We start from the raw sequence: 15,626 nt of genomic DNA on the forward strand, positions 1-15,626 counted from the left end.
TGCATCAACTGACACTTTGTTTTTTTAATAAAAAGAGACATAACTTTCAAAGTATATGAAAATATGAAAGGAAAACATGGACAACCAATACTGAAGCTTTTTATACTCATATGTAGACTGTTTGCAGCAACAAAAATGTACTGTTGTTGGAACTATTGGAGGGACAATGAACTCAAGAGCTGTTCTATTAGGACCTTCGTCAGCTAATCCCTGTTCCTGTATGTTGCTGCTACCCTGTTGGGATGTGCTGTGCTGAGGTGAATGTCTCTGATGGCAGTGGCATGTGTGTGTACAGTATGTTTGTGTGTGAGTGTGTGTGCGTGTATGAGTGTGGAATGGATTACCTTATTTATTGGCCCCTGAACTATCTTAATCAGATTTAGTGTCCCTGCGAAAGGAATTCTTGTCTAGCTGGTAAGAAAAGAATAAAGTCAAAGCCCTTCGGACTATAAATGCTCTACTTCTTCATCTTTACAAAAAAAAAAAAAAAATCTGACAGAATTATTGCCAGAGTATGTCTGGGGTTTCTTCCTGTCCACATCTGCCATGTTATGATTTACATTCAATGTGTGTTCCCACAGCAGAAAGCATACATGTGTTCTATAAAATACAGAGTAAAAATTTGGTAAAAGACTTTGCATTCCTACAGCATTCATGCCAAATTGAGGAAATGTCAACTCAATTGAAATTACTTACTTTAAAATGTCAAAAGGGATTCTGTTCTCATTCCATTTTCAAATCATTCATTATCCTTTTTACTACAATAGCACCTTCTACCTGCGTGGGGTGGAATGTGGGGTAGGGCTAGGCGATATAGTGATAAAATAATATCACAATATTTCAGGGTATTTTTGCAATAATCATATTTTTTGACAGTATGAAAACATGAAAAATGGATTATTAATTTATGAAAATGGAACTGCAACAAAATAAGTGATATAGTTTTACATGTCAACAGTTTGCCATCAACTATTTAGTAAAAACTAAACAAAAATTATATCTCATTTCTTTAGTTTGTAAATAACAGCAGTATAACTCAGTGAGATTCTGATTCTGTATACAATATTAATAGTTCAACAAAATAAAATCTACCACAAATTACACATTAAAACAGCTGCTATACAAAAAAAATTATCCTGGAATCTATATATATATATATATATAAATCAACGGGTGATTTCCTTCTCTTTCAGCAAAATCCTAAATGACTGAATGTTTTTTTCCCACCTTGACCTTCATGCTCTGCCATTTCTCCTCTTTCATTTCTCCTCTCTTCATTTATCATCACACTGTAACCTGTGACAAGCTGTTATGTTGCCATAACTATTGCACATTCACATATATGTTGTTTTTTGTCGAGCCTTGAGCATCACGTAGGTTTACATTACGTGTTTATTCCACGCTACTGAGGCTGCTCCTGTTTTTGGAACTACCGCAGAGTCCGTAATAAGTTCACTTTCAGCCATGCTTGTTATTGCTATGGGTAACAGTATAACATAACAACAAGTTGAAATATCACGAGTATCACGATTTGAATTTTTCATGCGATATTAAAAATTAAACCAGTATTATTGTGAACAAGATGATATGGCACACCCTTAATGTGGGGAAATAGCATGAACTTCCAGGAGTGCTACAAACTCCTGTCACTGACATTTTCTATGTGCCCGTTGTCATAAGACACTTTAAAGGGGCTCTATGCAATATACAGAGGATGTAAGTTGTCTGCACACAGTTCCCAACATGTAAGTGGCTGAGTAAGCAGATAGTAATTAACAGTGCTAACTCCATTAACAGCGCTAAACAATAGCAACCAGGGCGTTCCACCATCTAAGGGAGTGCAAAGCAGCGCCAATGAGCTAGCTAGTGGGATACACATGCACTAACATGCACGTACAGCCGGATCGGTTTACCACAACAAACCACAGAGAGGCTCAGATTACAGTGCACACATAGACAGCGTGACTTCATTCTCTGCTCAGGGTGTCATGACTATACTGTTTACATAGCAACCAGGGGTTTGCTGCCATATTAATGCTCTGAATGTTGCATACAGAAGCCTGCCATTGTAGGCATACAAGAAAAAATATGCTTGGTAACTTTCAATGACCAGCACCAACAGAGAACAAGATAATAATCAGGTAGAAACAAAATAATAAGAGATACAAAATATTAAAAAGGTATGCACAACAAGCAACTTAGATGTACATGAAATAGTGCTGGAGTGCATTAGCAGCAGTTGATGGGTGGGTGGTAATAATTACGCCACATTTCCAAAAACTTTATGTATAGTACTCTAAGAATTTGTGCTTCAACAGTAGGGATATGTACCTAAACCCTAGATCTGTTTTGCATTTCCACTGCTTGTATGTAAGCAGGATGGTAATAGCCACATCACTGCTCCATCCAGTTCTCGCTGTATTTCCTCTTCCCAAGTAATGCAGAGGAATATCTGCAATCCGTAGACCATCCATGAAACCAGGTTGCATGATGACATTTTTGGATAAACATAAAACAGGCTGAAGTGTATAGAGTCTCTGTTGCAATGAATGGGATATTTAAAAAAGCAGGTTTGTGCATTGAGCCCTCATTGATCAAGAACATGGATTCTTTCTTGACTAATCAATGGACTGCTGTGTCTCTAGCTCCACCTTTTGGTATCGCATCAGTGTGCTAGGTACTTCAACAGAGGGGTAACGAGAAAATCAGACGGAATGGAGTTCTGTTAGTACCATCCACAATTTTTGACAATGGAAATGCAAAAAATTACCGTTCTAATAAATTGAACTGAACTAAACCAGACTGCTTGGTGGAAATGAGGCTTTACAGTCTTTTGTCCTCAACATCTATGGAAGGGTGGGGGTGATGGAGGCTGCAGCTCCAGGGGAAAAAAAACTGTTTTTCAGTATGTGTCTTCAGGCTTGGATAGTTCTGTAGCACTTCCCCAATGGTCTGGGGACAAACAGACTGTGACCTGGGTGGGTTGGGTTCTTGTCCTTCTTGTGTAGACAGCTCTAGCATACACTGTGTCAAAGTTTGGGAGCACAGTTCCCACAATCTTTTGTGCTGTTTTACCACCCAGACCAAGTCCTTGTGGTTCTCTGAGAGCAGCTGGCATACCACACTGTGGCACAGTAGCAAAGGATACTCTCTATGGTGCTCCTGTTAAAGTTTATTAGGAGCTTAGAGGAAAGTTTGGCCTGTTTGAGTTTTTCAGGAAGAAAAGCCTCTGAGGAGCCTTTTTCATCAGGTGGGAAGTGTTAGGGGACCAATGAAAGATCTTTTGCTATGTGGGTTTCCAGGAATTTGATGTCGCTGACACTCTCCAACTCTTGGTCATTTACTAAATATAAAGGGGGTTGTGTGGTCCTCCTGGATCTCCTAAAGTCCACAGTGATCTCCTTGGTTTTTGTGGTGTTTGGAAACACCAGTCGACCAGATGCTGGACCAGCTTTCAGTACTGTGACTCCTCACTGTTACATTTAAGCCCCACTACAGTGGTGTTGTTAGCAGATTTCACTATGGTGTTTGAGGAGTGGATGGAGGTGCAGACTTAGCACACAACAATTGTGGTCCATTAGCGAGGAAGTCCATAATCCATAAACAGAAGTAGCTACTCCCGGGTTGCTGATTCTATTCCCAAACTAAATAAATCTCATTGAATGTTAGCCTACAACAGTAATAATGCAAAGTACTAGAAATCAAGCCCTGATACATAACCAAACTCAATATGTGGTGTGGTTTATTTGGTTTGTCTAGACAAGGATGGAATTTGTTTTAAAAATGAACAAACGTTGCTAATGTATTATTTCTGTTCTAGTATCCATTAACAAATATCATTCCACTTAAGCCATAGACTAGAAAAACATCACAGGTCAAACATCATCAACTATACATAATAGAGTGCTGCAGGAATGACTCTTAAAATGAGTCAGCATTGGGGCATTGGTGGCTTAGTGGTAGAGCAGGCGCCCCATGTACAAGGCTGTTGCTGCAGTGGCCCAGGTTCAATTCCAGCCTGGGGCTCAATTAAAGGCAAGAATTGCCCAAAAAAAATGAGTCAGTATGTTTTCATTTTTGGTTCCATCATCTCAAATTTAATGGATTTTTTTGAATGGGTTTCTGATTAGAAGCCTGGAATAAGGTCTGTGGTTAACACAAACTTAAGAGATGTCACATTTTGATCTACTACATAAAATACATCAGTAAATACCCCACTCATGAATTTTGAAGCTTTTGCACATCTTTAAAAAAGTGGTTGCTAACAAGTGGCTAAATGAGACTACAGAATGACATCACACAGAACATGGCTTTACAGCCTTGTGTGGCAGCAACGTGGAGCTACAGTTGAAGCTATGCAACTGTGGTGCTATTTGTTTACAGTGCAACGTCAACTTTGTACTTCTGGCTATTGGATTTACGGCTTAAAGGTCTAGTGTGTAGGATTTAGGATGGATATATTGGCAGAAATGGAATATAATATGATAAGTTTGTTTTCTTTGGTGCATAATCACTTGAAAATAAGAATCATTGTGTTTTCCTAACTTAGAATGAGCCATTTATATCTACATCCTTGTTTATGGCAATCACCATGCTGCACTGCCATGTTTCTACAGTAGCCCAGAACGGACAAACCAAACAGCGGCTCTAATTAGGGCCATTTCAGTTTTTGCATTTTTGTGTTTTTGTAGTTTTGTATTTGTGCATTGGCCACCATAGTCAGAAGCGTATCTTCAACAGTCTGAAATTTATTGTTTTGTAACATGAAACTAGTGGTTTAAATTACCTGGTCCATTTGTTTTGGAAAGGAAGAGATCTCTGTTGATAACTTGGCTCCTGGCAAAAACCTCTGGAAAGTCTGGATCAGAAAAAGTTGAGCTCACATTAAGTTATCAAAGAAAAAGGGTGAGCACACAACAGCATGTGGTGGGCAAGCCACCTGTCACTGAGATGCCAAACAGCTTTGGAGAAACACTGATTTGTAATATGAAAGTACTTTATTCAGTGTTTTTAGCAGGTTTCATCATGGGGTTCATTTGTTTTGGAGAGGAAGAGACATCTGTGGATAAATCAGCTCCCAGTTAAAACCTCTTGAAAAGCGAACACTAAAGGGATTCTAGCCGGTAGAGGTTTTAGCTGGTTGCAATATGCAATTCACTGCTAGACCCCACCCAATCCCCCTAAATCTTACACACCTGACTTTTAAGTGGTGTTCATTTACGATTATCTTGCTAAAAAATATGCAAGTATCCCAAAGGGTTTGTGTGCCACAGAGCTCATTTTCTGCAGTAATCCAAAATCCAATGGAAAAACCCCACTTGTGGGTCAGCCATACAGAAAAACGTCATCCTTGCAACATTTTATGAGGGAAGTTTATGGGTGAGTTGGGTGGCAACAGCTAGCCCAGATATTAGCTGTAAGAATGGCAGGAGAAAAACAAATTTTCACCAGCAGAAATTACAGCTGAAAACTTTGAAAAACAATAGTAGAAAGGAGCATTGGGGGATATCATGGATGTAAAAGAAGCCAGCTTTAAATTGACACACGTTAATACCATGCGTGGTTGTGCTGGTTATTTTCATACTAAAAAAGTGTTTATTTTGTTAAAGATTTTTAGCTTCTCCTATGTTGTAACATTCATTTATCTCAGAATATTGGATACATATTTCACTTCTTTAGAAAAGCAGATAGAAAAAAAACAACTGAGTAACAGAAGCAACATCTGATGCGCCCTTAATTAAATTACCATTATACTTGTGACTAGAAACAAAATATGTCAGTGATAGCACTGTATTATGTGGTCTCTTCCTGCATTGTTAGTTTTTGGTGGTGGGAAGCCAGTGAGGGACAATGTCCTTGTGCAACTCCTGCTGAATGGTTGGGGCTCCTGCATGAGGAAAGGTTGGACAAGGGGATTGAAACTCTATGTGTGACCATGCGCAAAAGGTTTGAAGTGACAAAAAGTCATTCTAATTTGTACTGATATGTGTAAGTATACAACAGTGAAGGCTGACAATCATATGTCATTATCATGTGACAGTCCATCCAAAAAGTCCCTTTTACAATGTCCACACAGACCAATGATTTTCACAGTTTTGCACTCAAATAGATGTTTTGCGAAATTAATTTCAATCCGCTTGACAGGATTGATACCAATGTCACATCTGTGGTTTAAAGTCAAGGTTTCAGTCAGCAGCCGTCCAAATGTTACACAGCAGTAAAATGATTCTAATGGGAGCTAAGCTACATGGTGTGCAGATCTATTTGTTTCTACTTTGCCAGGTATCAAAACCACCCACCAGGACCTCTAAAACCCACTACTTAGCATGTCATCTGTATAATTTGTACTAAAACCAAAGTTTAAAGACAGTACATTGGTTTTTTTTTTGGGTTTTTTTGTGTTATGTGTGGTACCATTTTTTGGCAAGTAGCTTAGCACATAAAACCTCAACTGGTTGTGTTTTAGACATGTCGGTATCCGGATTTTGTTACAGTCATACATTGTTAAGCTGGCTGTTTCCCCATTTCCAGTCATTGTGCTAAGCTACCACTAACCTGCTGGCTTTAGCTTTATATATATTACAGATATGAGAATGGTATCAATGTTCTCATCTAACTCTTAGCACAACACATTCTCACTCCAATATTTAGACGTTTGGTCATGGACTTCCCATGTTGAGATATGACGTGCAAAGTACCCTGGGTGTGTTGGTTGTTGACGTTCTGGGACGCTGTGTCAAATTCAGCCTGAGATTGTCTATTTTCACAATAAACTTATGTTTTAACAGGAAATGTACAGTTTGCATACAGTCTCTTTCAAATAAACACACTATGTCGATACAACACTCGGATTCATTTTTTTTTTTTTCCTTCAAAAACAAACGCACCTGGTTACGTTTTGCGAACACATGCACATGGTTGGTTTGGGTAACAAAAGCACATGGTTGTGTTCAGGAAAAAGAACATGATTTGGCTTTACATTCATAACGGAAGCAAACACCAGCCCGCCGGTTTAAAGTTGGTGGTTGTTGGACGCATTTACCAACCCTCCAGTCTGCCGGCCTCAGACTTCCACCACCATGACTTATGTTGTTCCCCCTGATTCCACTGGGTGATTTTAAACAATAACGGCAATCAATGGGGTATCATGCCAACATGAAATGCATCTGTTTTCACTGGTGTCTGATACTGGAGGTCACTGACCAAGTGCCGGTTTTCAATGACCTCAGAGTGAGACCTTGGCAAAGCATCAAACTATTTCTCTACTAGAATTTATGATACATATAAATTACATTGTTATGTATCATATATCATCATAATGTGACGTAGTATATGAGCTGACTTTGTCTTCAGGAGATTGAGGGAATGGCTGGTGGCATGACACCTAGGTAAGATACCTGCCAAGCAGCAGACCACTTTTGAGACCAACAAACAACAGAACCAGTTGTAATTTAACAAGTCATTGCTGTGTTTCCAGCAGCTTTTCCAGTGACCTGTCACTGGGTTTGCAGCAGCTTTTTAGGCAGAAAAAGTGGTTGTTATTAACGAAGACATTGCTGCTTTCTCAGTGGGAATAGAGGCCTGACAAGTGGTCATTTTTTACAGAAACATCCTTGCTGAATATTTAAAGCCAAAACATGATGTTTTCCTAAACATAACAAAGTGGTTTTTGTGCCTAAACCTAACCAAACATTAAGCACAGTGTTATTAAAAGGAGAAGTGCCAAGGTATCCACCACATACTAATGTACAAGCTCTTGGGTTGTTTTGTGTCAGGTTGCATTGTAGTGTGATGACAAAAGGTAAAGGAAAAAGACATCTTTGTTCGTATTTCTGGAAAGAGACAACAGAAATCCCTTATTATATTGTGTCTTATGTAAACAATAATTTCATGCACTTTCCAAAGAGGACTTCACACACATTGTGTTCATTTCTCATTCTGTCTGAATCAGTCAGTTTAAAACTCCTACAGTCAGTGCAGCCTGATTCCATGAACATTCCATCTACCTCCTTCTTTAAACTGTGAACCACACTCCATCATCTCCAGTGTGTGATCCAGCATGCCCTCAGACCAAGGTAACCCAGTAAGGTTACCATGTTGATTTAAACTCATCCTCATCCCCTTTGGTATTAGAACTTGTTTGGGCTCAGTTGAGCCAAACTGTGTTGAAATATTTTCCTTCCCCCTTGGTCGTTGCATTCCATCAAATGCAAACCTTGAGTGTTCTTTGACGCTTGGAGAAGTGCTCTGAAAGATCAGGGTGTGAAAGGAAAGGTGAGAACTGAGACAGTGTTAATGGAAGAAAATTTGACTGATTGGTGGGTGTGTGTGTGTGCGTGTGTGTGCGTGTGTGTGTGTGTGTGTGTGTGTGTGTGTGAGAGAGAGAGAGAGCAAGAGAGAGAGAGAGAGAGAATATTTGGACTAGAATAACAGAAATGTTTAGTTGGCTGAAATTAATGCCGTTTTCCCCTTGTTTTTACTGTTTAAGGTTTTTCTTGACAGTAAATGGAAACCTATATGAAACAGAAGAAGCGAAGAAGAATGTGTGAGGAGGAGCTGCAGGAAGTTGATAGATGGACCCCAACAACCACGCCTCCCCTCCCCTCCCCTCTTCTTGTCCTTGTGTGTGTGTGTGTGTGTGTGTGTGTGTGTGTGTATGGGCTCGTCGACACTGGAGGGGAAACAGGGACTCTCTGTAAACATGCTGGACTTTTGAAGTTTCCTCCTCCCTCCTTCCCTCCTGCTGTTCTGAGGCCTGTTGCTCAACTATGTTGGGTGAAGACACTGACAGCATGTTGTTTTAAGAACAGGACACAGGAATTCTCTCTTGATTGTCAATAGGCTGTCTTTGATTATCACACATTACATTAAATGCTAAAAAACCATGGTAAAATGTGACTCATTGTTTCTGTTTCTCACATGTCCATATATAGTGCATGGACACAGACATACATTCAGACATATCTGCTTACAGCGTCACTCCAGAGATTCCAGTTCATCAGGGTGCCAACCACAATAACGTTCAGCAACACTGAAAAACAGCTGTGCTTTACCCTTACCCAGCACAGAGATTAAATCTATTTGTGAAAAAATCTCTCTTGTTCTGTTGAGTGTAGGAAGAGTAAAGAACAATTTTAGCATGGTTTGAGTTTTTCTACATACTCAAATGTTTTAAGTTCATAAAGCTCAGGTTTCACTATGATAACATGTAATGAGAATCAGTTCAGAGGAAATTTGTCAATTTTAAGAGGTTCTGAAACTTTCCATTATGTTGTGTAGCCTAATATGCAGTGCATCTCTGTTTGCTTGTATTTTTATATGAGCAACATGTTTCTTTACATTGCATGTGATGACAAATTGCTCCTAATTAGCTTTTTTTCTCTAAATGCAGCATATGTGATGTTAACGTGGTGAAGTTCTCTTCTTCATATGCCAACACGGTCTCACTCCAAAGTCGTCAAGTACCGGCGCTTGGGCAGTGACTTCCAGTGTCAGACACAGCCAAAAAACCACTGTCTTCTCATGTCTTGCATGATACATGGCTGGTTGCCATTATTGTGTAATGGCATCCGGCAGCATCACGGGGAATTGGGTGCGACAGCAATGTAAGTTAAGGAGGGGCGAAAGTCTGGAACTGCCCATTGGTTTGACAGCCCATTGGTCCGACATCCCATTGTTCCGACCATATTAAACTCATTGTTCCGAAGTCCGTTCCGAAATCATCATGATGCCCTGTGGTTAAGGTCTGGTTAGGTTTAGGCACAAAAACCACTTGGTTAGGGTCAGGAAAAGATCATGGTGTGGGTTAAAATGAAAAAGAAAGTGACAAACTCATAAGCCGTGAGCCTGCTCCGCCTCAAGCCGGTCGCGGCGCACCATACGCCCGCCGCACCGCGGACAGTCGGACTAATGGGATGTCGAACCAATGGGCTGTCAAACCAATGACATGGACCCGCGAAAGTCCAAGTAGGGCGGGCAGAAGTGGTGGTGGATGGGTCTGACAATTTTCACTCAAGAAAGTGGTGTTTGCTTCCCTTGTCAGTGTAAAGCTAAACCCTGTTCTTTTCCTAAACCTTGCCCCGTGTTTTTGCTAAACCCAACCTGGTGCATGTGGTGGCCAACATAACCACACGTGAAAAACAGCAATTCAGGGTGTTGTACCAACATAGTGCGTTCATTTTGAAAGAGACTGTATACAAAGTGTAACAACAACTAATGCACCCAGGGTACTTTGTAAGTCGTATGTCGACGAGGAAATTCTATGACCAAAATGTCGATATGTGATGAGGTCAGAGTGTGTTGGATTTCCTTGTGCTTGGTCTATTTGCATTCTTTTTCAGTTGCACTGTTGTCACCCTTGATATCATGTTAAAAATATTTACATTTAGGCAGCATCCACACTATGTTTTTGTTTTAAAATGCATTATCTATTGCCATGTTTACACTTCGCACCAGTGCTTAATTTGTAAAATTAGAAGTAGGGGAACACTTTGGGCCTCTGAGAGAGCAGTGTTTCCCCACTCCCAAAAGTGGGGGAACACTTTTTTAAGCGGCACCCGAGCCGCCTTACTGCGCGACTCCAAATGGAATGGTTGTGACATCTCATGTTGTCACCGTACCAAAATTGGGACCCACAGTGCGATACCAGTGAAAGTATCACGGTTCTGAGTAGTATCAGGATACCACGGCAAAAATGAGGCAAATGTGCCTTTTGTCATTTATAAAAAGATAAATCACTTTTCTATAATACATCAATGATATTTCAATGAAATAAATTACTTTTTGACTTATTCATACTTCAAAAACAGCATCAATAAGTGATTAACATAGGGGAGATCAAAATAAAATGAATAAATAAAATAAAAATCAACCAGCCATCCTCCTCCCCTGACAGTCCCTTCATAAGTAATGAACAGTCCCTAAAGTGCGGTGATGTTTGTGGACCGTTACCTGCCACAGAGAGAAATGTGAACGGCTCGTTTCTCCTCTGACACGCCACATACCTGTGTGCCACCACGGCTCAGTTGTCCGGATACTACTGGGCAGTCATGACACCAAGAAGAGGAAATTACTGGACCTGGAGTCGGACTCGCAGGTAAGCCGTTATGTTGCGGTGCGGAGCACTACGAGCCTCTGCCGTATTTGACCGCCGTATCCTGTCTGTGACCCCTGTTCAATCCACAACCAGAAGGATTTGATTTTCCTTTCTGCTGCTGGTTGAAATCTGTACTCGAGCTGAATGATTTAATTTGCGCGCACAAAACTATTTTTAGTCGCAAATGGGAGTAAAATGCTCGCACGTAGAGCTTTGTGGAAAACAAATCACTGCCAAGTAAAAATAAATAAATAATAACTTTCACTACTCAAAGATACTCACATGCCTGGAAAACAAACCACTACAGCAGCATATTGAGTGCCAGGTGGCTGACGCGTGCCGTCATTGACCAGCGTGCTACGCTGTAGGCTACTGTGGAGTTTTAGTACTGCTGTCTACCATTACCAGTATACCCTGCAACACTAGTGACATCAGCCAATACTGTATGTACACTGAACAAAAATATAAACGCAACACTTTTGTTTTTGCTCCCATTTTTCATGAGCTGAACTCAAAGGTCTAAAACATTTTCTATATACACAAAAGACCATTTCTCACAAATAGTGTTCACAAATCTGTCGAAAATCTGTGTTAGTGAGCACTTCTCCTTTGCCGAGATAATCCATCCCACCTCAAAGGTGTGGCATATCAAGATGCTGATTAGACAGCATGATTATTGCACAGGTGTGCCTTAGGCTGGCCACAATAAAAGGCCACTCTGAAATGTGCAGTTTTGCTTTATTGGGGGGGTCAGAAAACCAGTCAGTATCTGGTGTGACCCCATTTGCCTCACGCAGTGCAACACATCTCCTTTGCATAGAGTTGATCAGGTTGTTGATTGTGGCCTGTGGAATGTTGGTCTACTCCTCTTCAATGGCTGTGCGAAGTTGCTGGATATTGGCAGGAACTGGAACATGCTGTCGTATACGCCGATCCAGAGCATCCCAAACATGCTCAATGGGTGACATGTCCGGTGAGCATGCTGGCCATGCAAGAACTGGGATGTTTTCAGCTTCCAGGAATTGTGTACAGATCCTTGCAACATGGGGTCGTGCATTATCATGCTGCAACATGAGGTGATGGTCGTGGATGAATGGCACAACAATGGGCCTCAGGATCTCGTCACGGTATCTCTGTGCATTCAAAATGCCATCAATAAAATGCACCTGTGTTCGTTGTCCATAACATACGCCTGCCCATACCATAACCCCACCGCCACCATGGGCCACTCGGTCCACAATGTTGACATCAGCAAACCACTCACCCACATGACGCCACACACGCTGTCTGCCATCTGCCCTGAACAGTGAAAACCGAGATTCATCCGTGAAGAGAACACCTCTCCAACGTGCCAGACGCCATCGAATGCGAGCATTTACCCACTCAAGTCGGTTACGATGACAAACTGCAGTCAGGTTGAGACCCCGATGAGGACTACGGGCATGCAGATGAGCTTCCCTGAGACGGTTTCTGACACTTTGTGCAGAAATTCTTTGGTTATGCAAACCGATTGTTGCAGCAGCTGTCTGGGTGGCTGGTCTCAGACGATCTTGGAGGGGAACATGCTGGATGTGGAGGTCCTGGGCTGGTGTGGTTACACGTGGTCTGCGGTTGTGAGGCCGGTTGGATGTACTGCCAAATTGTCTGAAACGCCTTTGGAGACGGCTTATGGTAGAGAAATGAACATTCAATTCACGGGCAACAGCTCTGGTGGACATTCCTGCAGTCAGCATGCCAATTGCACGCTCCCTCAAAACTTGCGACATCTGTGGCATTGTGCTGTGTGATAAAACTGAACATTTTAGAGTGGCCTTTTATTGTGGCCAGCCTAAGGCACACCTGTGCAATAATCATGCTGTCTAATCAGCATCTTGATATGCCACACCTATGAGGTGGGATGGATTATCTCGGCAAAGGAGAAGTGCTCACAAACACAGATTTAGACAGATTTGTAAACAATAGTTGAGGGAAATGGTCTTTTGTGTGTATAGAAAATGTTTTAGATCTTTGAATTCAGCTCATGAAAAATGGGAGCAAAAACAAAAGTGTTGCGTTTATATTTTTGTTCAGCGTAGTGTTTAGATGCGAAAAGTTCTAGACCCATGCAAATTAGTTCTGGAACGCACCAGGGCCTTTTCTGAAAAGATCCTGGTACGTGTTCCAGTATGTCACGGCTCAAATTAAGCACTGCTTAGCGCAAACTCTACTCCTGGCATTTTGGAACCCCTGAAAACAGAGACAATTGAAAATGCTGCTGATTTAACTGTAGGGTTGCATTTTAGTTTGGACAGGAAAAAACAGACTTTTAGAAATGATGATGCAGACACCCACGTTTGCCTCAAAATTGGGTCTCATCAGTGATGCTGTGTTAACTCAAAATATTGTAGCAAAGCCTACATACCTATTGTGATTTCATCCTTCTAATGTTGGCACTCCTTTCCCATTGCCATGGCTCATTCCGGCGATGGATAATGCTCCCGGTACTGCTGTGATATGTCACGTTATTTGCTTTGTAACAACTCCCAATCTGTTTTCCATCACCTCAACTGCATTATACTCATGTTACTTTGATTTAAATTCTACCTCACTGAAATCTCTGGTTTTACTTTTTGCTAGAGTAGACAATCTGCCTCCTATTTACTCCGGTACATGCATGTCCAGTGTACATGGGTCATTAGAAGGATGCTCTGTGGATTATTTGATATCAGTGTGTACATTAAGGGAACTGACAGGCACTGACAGAGCCAAGATTATATTTGGAGACATCATTCTTGTCCTGTTGCCACCATTTCATTTTCAAAATAAAATACCCAAAACTTCTAATGATAGCTAATATTTGCTGTTGTGATATTTTGACCTCGTTCAAATTGCTGTTGTCCAGCCTACTAGGTTTAACACAGATTTAACCATGAATCTTTCAAAGTATCATTGCATATATAACATACATCTTCAACCTTTTTACATTATGCACCCCTGGATTATCAGGCAAATACTGTGGACCCCATGCATTTAGCTCTGACTTTGTATAATGGCATGGCCAGAAAACTTAAAGCCATGGTCATGGCATTTTTTTTCTGCTAGCATGATTTGTCATTGCCTTATTGTCAGTGCAAGGTTGTTCTGTGGGCATCAGCAGCTAACTTCCTCCAAAGTAAAGTGGAATAAAGGTCTCAAATGACATGAATCATACCAAATGTTGAACTGAAACATTATTTGAAAATAATTATATTCATGACAATAACTGAAGATGTCCCCTTACATCTTAATGTCTTAATAGAGAAAAATTTCTCTATTAAGACTTGCTGATGTCTGCCCAGTAGGGCTGTACTCTCCTGGTCGAGTAGTCGATTATTTGGTTGATATGCTCTTGTCCGACCAAATTCTCATTGGTCAAATAATCGTCATGTTACTTTCATAATGAGAAAAGTGCACATCAGTAGCTTTCCAGGATTAATCCGTTATTTCCTACGGGACAGGCTAAGTTACCTGCGAAACGGGGTTGTTGACAGAAAGTTGAACTTGCCCACCCTAACGCTCATGCAGACCTCCTGTCTGTTCTGTATACTGACAGCATTTCCCTCAGTGGAAACAAAGCTTTTATTTACTTGTATGTCACAGATAAGAAACAAATTGTGAAGACAGTAAAGCCTCCACTAAAATAGCATTTTAAGTCTAGTGTGCGATTTATCCTACAGGGATTTATACTTCAGGATTTATCCTGGCTTCATATGAGCAGAGGAAATCTGCGCTCTTTGCTAGGCTAATGTATACAATGTAAAATGCCATAGGCTGGCGCTAATAACGTTAACATGTTGTATTTGCTTGGAAAACGCGTTTAGTATAAGACAGTTGTTTTGTCGGTGAATGTTGTGAGTTGTAAGTGTTGCTGTTGTCCCTGGTGTCATATGAGAAGAGGGAAAGAATGCTAGATGCCAGGCTAATTTATACAATGTAAAATGTCATAGACTTGTGCTAATAATGTTAGCATGTTGTATTGGTGGGGGAAATGTGTCCAGATAAAGACAAGTGTTTGGGTGTGAATGCCGCAATTTATAATGAAGCCAATTTACATACTCATGTTTGAAATTGTCTCTATTAAGCCATATTTAATGTGTGTTTTGAATCAACTAAACTTTACAGCTCTTGTACTTACTGTACACACACAGACATAAAGATAGAATTGAGAATGTCTATGACACATAAGAATCACATAAAGATAGATTCGAGAATGTGTATGACACATTAGAATCACAAAAAGATAGATTGTAGAATCTCTGAATCATTAGGATCACAAAGATAGATTCTGAAATGTCTGACTCATTAGAATCACAAAGATAGAATCTAGAATGTCTATGACACATAAGAATCACATAAAGAAAGGTACTAGAATGTCTATGATGTGTAGGAATCACATAAAGAAAGATTCTAGAATGTTTATGACACATTAGAATCAAATAAAGATAGATTCTGAAATGTCTGACTCATTAGAATCAAAAAGATAGAATCTAAAATCTAGAATCTAGAATGTCTA

The sequence above is a fragment of the Epinephelus fuscoguttatus genome, linkage group LG14 (genome assembly GCF_011397635.1).
Source record: "Epinephelus fuscoguttatus linkage group LG14, E.fuscoguttatus.final_Chr_v1".
NCBI classification, from domain to species: Eukaryota; Metazoa; Chordata; class Actinopteri; order Perciformes; family Serranidae; genus Epinephelus; species Epinephelus fuscoguttatus.